Consider the following 8,852-nt stretch of genomic DNA (forward strand, 5'->3'; position numbering starts at 1 on the left):
TAGGCTTCCAATGGTTCTTTCAAAAATACACTCTCAAACTCTCAGGCAGTGGCCTCTGGACTAATTGCTAGATTGGAGCAGATTTTCTAGTTCAGTTCAGGGCTGTAATTGTGAAGAGAGCTGGAAAGAATGACAGGGCTTCAAGCTGAGAGGACAAATCACCGGGGGCCACCGATTAGACTGGAATGATGTTCCCACGTCTGTTTCTGTGTGTGTGTTTTGAGGGTGAGGGGGTTAAGCCAACCGCTTCTCAGTTCCAGGTTTCCGCGGCGCTGACCTTGCACTTGCATACACGCGCGCAAACCCTGTTGACCCTGAAGACGACAGTGCCTCACACAAGCATGAAAACACTGTCAGAGATGATTCCAAATAAAACAATGTGGGAACTGCAGAGATGAAATGTCATCTAATCATATTTCTCCCTAAAAAGAAGCTAAAATGCATGAAATATAGAAACCCCATATCCTCATCTTATAATCAGAAAATATGGAACAAATTCTGAAGTTGTTATTTTGTAAACTTGAATTATTTTTGTTTTTTTTAACTCAAAAAACCACACATACCATACACAAAGAAGTATACATGTAACTTCACTCCACAATAATGAAATTCATTTAGATTAATGCAAAAAAAAAAACATGTCAAGGAAATGCCTGTCAAAGCGGCTTTATCAACAATTCATTTCAGCAGCACAAACTAAGATCAAAGAACGTTTGTAAGAGGCCCATCCTGGTAAAATGTTGTCACCTGAATCAGCCTATATGAAGTGAGATCCAGTTTGTCTGCAGCCCACTGCTTCCAGTCAAGAAACTTTGTAACAGCAACACTATGCTCCACATTCAGAAAAGACAAACCAGGCAAAGGAAAGCTAAAGGTTGCAAGGATGCTTGTTTTAAGGATAACATCAGTGTCACACTCAGTTTTACACACAGAGACACTAATCAAAATGCATGTTGCCTCCAAATAACCCTGGATGAGAGCACCAGCACCTGTATAGCAGGCCTACTCTTGAATAGCATCACTGATTTACTCTGCATCTGCATTCAGACACCATTCCCTTCCTTTTTTATATTTACTGTACCTTTAATAAGCAGCTAAAACATTTTATAACTTCATCACACGGATATAAAAAAAACAGACAGTTATTGACCCATTTAGGTCAGCTTACCTTAACATGATGTCACTGCTCTCATTATGACAAGGGAAGTGGTCCTGTTGCCTGATTGGATGCCAGCATCTGTCCAAACCAGCTTTACATCCACAGAGTGGTGTAAAGCTGGTCCATTAGCATACACTCCAATCTTATTTGCTAAAAACATTTTTCTCCATTTAAACATCTGCAGCTTTCCTTAATTCCTTTTACACCCATCTTGCCTTCTATTGTCCCCATCATCCCAATCTTTGAAGTATCCCAGCATTTCCATCATCACTGTGGAATTGTTCTCTGCCTCCATCAGCTCCACGTCTTTCTTCATAAGTACATTCCTTCCTAACTTTTGATGTGAAACTTTCTTCCTCCAGTTTCATCTGGCCTGCCGTCTTCCTTGTCCCCCTTCAGCCTTGGAGGTTCTATCCGGCCTCAGCTCTTCCTCTCCCTGCCTCTTCTCCAGCCTGCTTTCCCCTCTCCTCTGCCTCCCTCAGCCCCAGCCTTCTGCTCAGTGTTCAAGGGGAGAGCCAGCTAGGAATGCTGTGGCTCTAGACGTTTTGTCCAAGCCCTAGGTCTCTTTCACTGAGGCAAGATTAGTTCATACAAAAACTCAACAATACACCACTGAAAGCCATTGTTGATATTCAACATTTTTCACATAGCGGAGCAGAATAGACAATGTGGCAGCTGGGAAAGCCCGAAGCGGACTCGCAGGGTTGATGGCTGATGGTATCTCAGCTGAGCAAGGCCTTAATCCTTTTCATACACACAGACACACACTCACCCACACACACAAATGTATACACACACTCAACAGCCTGGAGACAGCAAAATCAATACTCCTTGCAGCGTCTTCGTGTGTGAATCTGTGGGAGGATGAATAGCAAGAAAAAGAAAGTGGCACTGTTTATGCACACACGTGTGTATATACGTGTGTGTGGTGCCACACTGTCTTTGCACAGTAAATGTCTTAGATCTGAGGGACTAGATATATCTTTTTGTATGAACTAAAGACGGGCTTCATGTTTCATTACAGATTTTTAGAAACTCCTTGACTGAGTATCAGGCTGCTGTAAAAAATTCCAAGACCCAGTTTATGTCAAATGTTGTGTCTGAGAACATCAGCAAGCCTAAGGTCCTTTTTAATTCTTTAAAGTCTCTTTTAAGTCCTGGTAATTTATCCTGTCTGACTCCTTCTGTTTTACTTTGTGAACAGTTCTTAACATTTTTTTATTGACAAAGTCAGTGCTGTCAGGTTTTTACCCTCTCCTTGTACCCCTGACCCCTCTGTTTTAACGCCCCCACCTGCTATTTTTGACCAGTTTGAGCCTGTCACTGTCTCCCAGATCTCTGAGATAGTTCAACACCTGAGGCCTTCCTCCTGCCCAGGTGACTGCATTCCCCCCAGACTCCTGAAGGAGGTCTTTGATACCATTGGCCCCTGGATAGTTGGTCTCCTTAACTCCTCTCTTGTCTCGGGGTGTGTGCCAGCTGCTTTTAAACATGCTGTTGTGCACCCCCTTTTGAAAAGGCACAACTTGGATCCCAATGTTCTATCAAACTTTAGGCCGATCTCCAAGTTGCCTTTTCTTTCAAAAATTTTAGAGAAGGTGGTTTATCTACAACTGCAGGAGCATCTAACAAATTATGATATCTTCGAGAAGTTTCAGTCAGGTTTTAAATCCTGCCACAGCACTGAAACGGCTCTCCTCAGGGTGTGTAACGACCTGCTTCTAGCTGCTGATTCTGGGGCCTCCACTGTTTTAATTCTTTTAGATCTCTCTGCTGCTTTCGACACAGTGGATCACAGTGTTTTATTATCCCGACTGGAGCACTCTGTCGGTGTGAAGGGCACAGCACTCAGTTGGTTCAGTTCATATTTATGTGGCAGGAGTTTTTTCTGTCCAACTAGGACAGTGCTCTTCTTCAGAGGCTCCGCTCAAATATGGTGTACCCCAGGGCTCAGTTTTAGGCCCACTTTTATTCTCACTTTATCTGCTGCCACTGGGGTCCATTTTTAGGAAATATAACGTGTCATTCCACTGCTACGCCGATGACATCCAGATCTATCTTCCCCTAAAATCTGGAGGAGCGGATGTTCTCGACAGATTGCAGAACTGCTTAGCAGACATCAAGTCTTGGATGGAGCTTAACTTCCTCTGTCTAAATGAAAACAAGACAGAGGTGTTTGTCTTTGGAAAGACTGACCTGCTGACAGGCTGCTGTAGTGCTGTTGGCCCCCTGGACCCTTCAGATGCTCCATTCATTAGAGATCTTGGGGTAAACCTTGACAGACATTTTAAATTTGACAGGCAGGTCAGTGTTGTAGTCCAGTCTAGTTTTTATCACTTGAGGCTAATTAGCAAAGTCAAGCCATATCTTCCTCCTCACGCTTTGCAACAAGTGATTCATGCTTTGATCTTTTCCAGACTGGACTACTGTAACTCTCTGTACAGTGGTATAGATCAGTCTCTGCTCCGCCGCCTCCAGCTGGTTCAAAATTCAGCGGCCCGCCTGTTAACGGGGACCAGACGATGTGAGCATATAACACCGATATTACGCTCACTTCATTGGCTGCCTGTGTCTTTTAGAATTACTTTTAAGATTTTGCTTTTGGTTTTTAAATGTCTGAATGGTCTGGCACCTCAGTATCTTTCTGAGCTTCTGCATGTTTATCGTCCTTGTCGAGGCCTTAGGTCTGAAGATCAAATGCTTTTAGCGGTTCCCAGGACTCGGCTTGTGACTCGGGGAGACAGAGCCTTTTCAGTTGCAGGTCCTAAACTCTGGAATGCTCTCCCTTTTTCTGTGAGGTCTGCCAGAACTGTCAGTAATTTTAAAACTCTTTTAAAAACACATCTTTTTACTCAGGCTTTTAACTCCAGTGAGCATATCTAGTGGGCCAGCTTGTTCATTGTTCATTTTATTAATCTTATTCTTTTATTGTTTTATTGCTTTTATTGTTCAATTGATTTTATTGTTTTATTCCTATTGTTTCTTTATTGCATCGTATTGTTTGTGATTTTAGTTGATTTTATGTTAAGCACTTTGGTTGCCTTGGCTTTTATAAGTGCTATACAAATAATAAATTGATTGATTGATTGATAAAGACATCTGAATGTTCTGTTGTACCAGAATTGCTAAATGTAACACAAAAGATTTCTATACTCCATACTGAAGCAGTATTTTTAGGATATTTATTGGTAGCATACTTTCTCCCTAAAATGTTCCTTTTTAAAAAAAAAAAAGTATTTAATGCTAAAAGATTTATCATCACTATATGTGCAGCCATTTTTTTATTTGGAGTCAAAGGCACAGCAACAAATTATATTAACCCATGTCACAACATGCTATACAGGTACATCTAAAAAAAAAGTGGACTTTGTTTTGTTCTTTATATTGGTTGTCAAGTTTAAAAAACTGAGGGCTGCACTTTATACACAATCAATACATATAGGCTGAAATGTTCTAAGCATTTTTTGTGTATGTTTTATGAAAAGTAGAATATTCTGAGAAATATTCTGAAAAAAATCCAAAATTGTGTCACATCCTGATTGGCTAATAAACCCAGAACACATGCAAATGTTCCCCGAGCCTTTCAGAAGTGGGTACTGAGGGCCACATTCTTGCCTGTTTTCCAATATACCCCATTCCTGGCATGTTCTAATTGGCTGGACACACCTGAACCAGGGCTGTAATTCCCTGCCCCTGCATATGTCTCTCAGTCTGGGTCAGTATGCACTCCTGAGAAAGGCTGCTGACTTGACAGATCTCCACTGACACTATTCACAAAAAGTAATTTCTAAACTAGCTTGTTGATGACAGAGTGCTGTATGCAAGCATTTTATTAGAAAATTGGGTGGACAGAAAAAGTGTGGTAGGAAAAGGTGCACCTATAACAGGGATACCTGCAGTCCGAGAGCACTATCAAGTGAAATCCTTTCAAGAATTCAAAAAGTTCCATTACAAGGAGTCGGTATGTAGAAAGCCACAACAAACTCTGTCTCTTTCGGCTTTTCCCATCAGGGGTCGCCACAGCGAAACAACCTCTCCTTTGAGGACGAGAAGCATGGTTAACTTGGCAATGTTTTACGCCGGATGCCCTTCCTGACACAACCCTCTCAATTTATCTGGGCTTGGACCGGCACAGAAGCAGAGAAGGGAATAGGGAGCAGCCTGGATTCAAACCCTGGTTTCACAGACGGAAGGCGCCGCAAACCAGCACGAGCTAAACTGGCTCCCAGTAAGCCACAACAAACAATCAGACAAAAACACTACACATGGGTTACAAACGCTGCATTTTCTCTTTCAAGCCAGTTCAGTCAGACACTATGTCAGAAGAGGTTTACCCAGGCTAGGGAGAAAAAGAACTAGACAATAGCTTAGTGGTTCAAAGTTCTTTTTTCAGATGAAAGTACATTTGTATTTCATTGGACTCTGGAGTCTGGGACAAGGAGCAAGGAGCAGCAGGAAGGGGAGAAAGGAGTGCTGGAAAACAGGCTGGGTGGTAGATCTCAAGGACCATGGTGGGGAGATGTTGAAGATGTGAAGTTCAGTCTTTGTTTCCCGTCACTTTCTTTTTTTTTTTCCAACAGCTGGGCAAACAGATGAGAGCTGAAGGCCTCTTGTGTTGGGCATGTTACTTTAGCAACAGGGGTTATGAATCTCCTGACAAACCAAAGGTATGACTGAATAAACCCCTTTTGTAATCGAGGCCAAACGTTATTCATTTTAATCATATTTGAAAACCTTTTGTGTTGGACCGGACAGAAAGGGAAAGGAGGGAAGAAGAGAGAGGGATGGTAGAGAGGGGGGGTAGGAGGGTGATTATAGAAGGGGGGGGGGGGGTAAAACCATGAAGCAGCATAAAACAACAAGTTTCTGGATGTTTATAATCATTACAGTGAGGTTCAGATGTAATACAAGTCTATAAGGGCGGGGCCTGTCCACACACACACTCAAATGGTATAAACACACCTGTTGGCTCCAAAAACGTTCACCTGTCAACATGTACACAATACAGATAATGTTCACACATGCATACCTATGCATTCAAAAAAACTAGTGTGAAACATTTCATTCAATTACGCAAAGTATTTGTGCAAAGGTGAGGTAACACCTGTGCTCAAGTGAGTGTTTATGTTCTTCTAAAATGCATGATGAAATGTAAAAAGGAAGGAGAGTGCCCAGCCATCCCCACACCAAGACCCCCGCCGTAGCAGCAGCGGCAGCCAGAACGCCCCAACACCCACACAGATCACTTTCATTTTGACTGTTGTCTCAACATAGGATCTCAACCTCTTATTTTATTTTAGAAAAAAGAAAACTGATTTAAAGTTTCCAATAACGATAAACTAGACTGATGTTTAAAACAGCAAAATGAATAAAGAATTTTGTCAAAAACTAAAACATTTCAAAAAATCCAAACACTCCAATGCTTCCAAACTTGGTCAAAATCCATAAAGAGGACAGAAGAGCTGGCAATTCAAATTAAACTTTTTCAAACATTTTTTTATTAAAAAAAAAAAAAAAAGTTGGAAACTGGCAAGGCTTTATAAAATTTACCTTTACACAAAGAAATCTAGTGCAGAATGTAAATTGAATTCCTGAAAAACAAAACAGAGCCAGTAAAATTGGACGGAAAGCATTTAAATAAACGTTCCAATTTTTATCCACAAGGACGGTGCAGGATTGAGTTTGAAAATGAGACTAGACTGTGCTTCCATTTCTAATAACAGCTGGGTAATGAATGCTGCGTCATGTAAAACTCATAAATCATGTCACACTGATGGAAACATTTCATAAAACATGATTAAAAGTGTCATGTAACATTGGGAGCAGTGGTGTCACAGAGAGACATGCTAATTGAGCACTAATGATATATAATGAATGTCATCAACCCTGAGGCTTCAGCTAACGAGCTAAATGAACTGGCACTAATGGGACTGTTAGCTTATCTTAGCACCAACATTAGCTGGTATAATGAAGGGCTTGTCGTCTGCTGACAGGGACTCAGAGTGGCACAGCACATTTTCCGAGGTGTCATATCCCAATTATATGGTTGTTTTAAAAACTTTTGCACGTCAACAAGAAAACAACAACTCTCAGGACTTTTATTTTGTGACAAAATAACCTCAGAAACAAACAAAGCGAGTATCGGTTGAGGTTTTTTTTTTTGTATCTTTTCGCTCCAGCTTGTTGTTCAGCTTCTACTTGGACTCCAGATCCAGATCCAGCTGCCATGCTTTACATGGGCCCACATGTACTTTAGGTGGCACAGGAAGGATGAACAAAAAGAGGAAGATGAAGAAGAAGAAGGGGAAGACAAGACGGGAGCTGGAGGCCCCTTTTTTCCCTCCCTTTTGAGCAGCTGACAGGTGATTGATGTCTATCTCTTCAGACTAACAAAGAGCAACATTAGCATGACTAAAACAATGTACGCTACAGTGTGGAAAAACAGTAAATTACATGCCCCCCCCCCCCCCCCCCATACTCCACTCTCACTTGCTGCCTCTGGCTCTCCCACTTCTCGACAGCAGACTAACAAAACAAAACAAAGTATGCTTTTTGTCCCTCCTGTGAGCCCTTCAACAGTACGGTTTGACAGCTTCTTTAGAAGGAGACACACAAAGGATCTGACAGTGAGAGAAAGCAGCCAAACACACACAGTACAATTTGAATAAGCCACTGACCTTGAGGTAGCTGCATTGCTGTTGTGGTGTGAGCAGGAGACAGTGTGAAAGAACATTGTGGGTGAAGTGTGGGGGCCCTGCTCTTCATCTCCACTCTAATCCCGTTAACAAGTGCTCCAAATTCAGTGACAGAACCGAGGATTTGAACCTTCCCTAACTACTGTTTTTTGTAGTGATGCTCACAGGAAGAAGACATTTTTTGAGCTTTTCAGAGATTTAAAGGAGTCCACTCATGTTCCATTTTGAATCTCACAGAAATTCAGAGGAGTGATGTCCTTCAAACAGGGGATTCAGCTACACACTTAAGCTACAACAGATTGTGCTTCATTTTGAAAGATGTGTATTCTTATTAGATTTGTTTGCTTTTTATTGTCTTATAATAGCAAAACCACAAGCAAATTACTTGACATCTGTTGTAATGGATCATTTAAAAAACTAGTTTAAAGTCTCACTCTGGTCATCTTTTGTAAAAGCATTCCCAGTGGTCTTTAAATATTAATGCCATTTTTTGACAAAACAAAATAAAAATAAAAACTGTCATTTTCTAGGACATTTGGTGCAGGGTAAACAGCGACAACTACTTCCCATCATCCCTCTGTTTACACTCTCACACTAGCTTACAACTCCTCACATCTCCAACCTAACATTACGGGTGCAGCAAAAATGGTGAACAATAAGAATGAGACGAGGAAAACGGAGATGTACATAGATTTATTTGATTCACAAGAAATTAGGCTTTGAGTTTTGGACAGGATAATTGACAATAGTAAGTCTTCCCTCATTTCCCATGATCCCTTTGTTTACACTCTCCCTCGCTAGCTTACCCCAGTCTAATATTACTCATGCAACAAAAATGGTGAGCAATATGAGGAATGCAAAGAAGAAAACGAAGACATACATGAATGTAGTCGTATAAAAGTGGATGCATCAGATTGGAGTGGAGCAGACAGCTTATGTTGTAAATTCTACGTCACACCTACAAGCTTTTTCCAATGGCATGTTTTCGTCTGCCCGGA

At 41.4% G+C, this 8,852-nt stretch overlaps 1 long non-coding RNA gene across 1 annotated transcript in view; it reads right to left on the bottom strand.

Annotated features, from left to right (window-relative positions):
- The window catches only part of LOC101162358, an 87,414-nt gene extending 85,736 nt beyond the window's left edge, over positions 1-1,678 (bottom strand). Inside the window, exon 1 of the long non-coding RNA XR_002289995.2 lies at positions 1,169-1,678. This is a non-coding gene — a long non-coding RNA (uncharacterized LOC101162358). The remainder of the gene's footprint in view (positions 1-1,168) is intronic.
- Positions 1,679-8,852: the final 7,174 nt, after the last annotated feature.

The sequence above is a fragment of the Oryzias latipes genome, chromosome 4 (assembly GCF_002234675.1).
Source record: "Oryzias latipes chromosome 4, ASM223467v1".
Classification (NCBI taxonomy): domain Eukaryota; kingdom Metazoa; phylum Chordata; class Actinopteri; order Beloniformes; family Adrianichthyidae; genus Oryzias; species Oryzias latipes.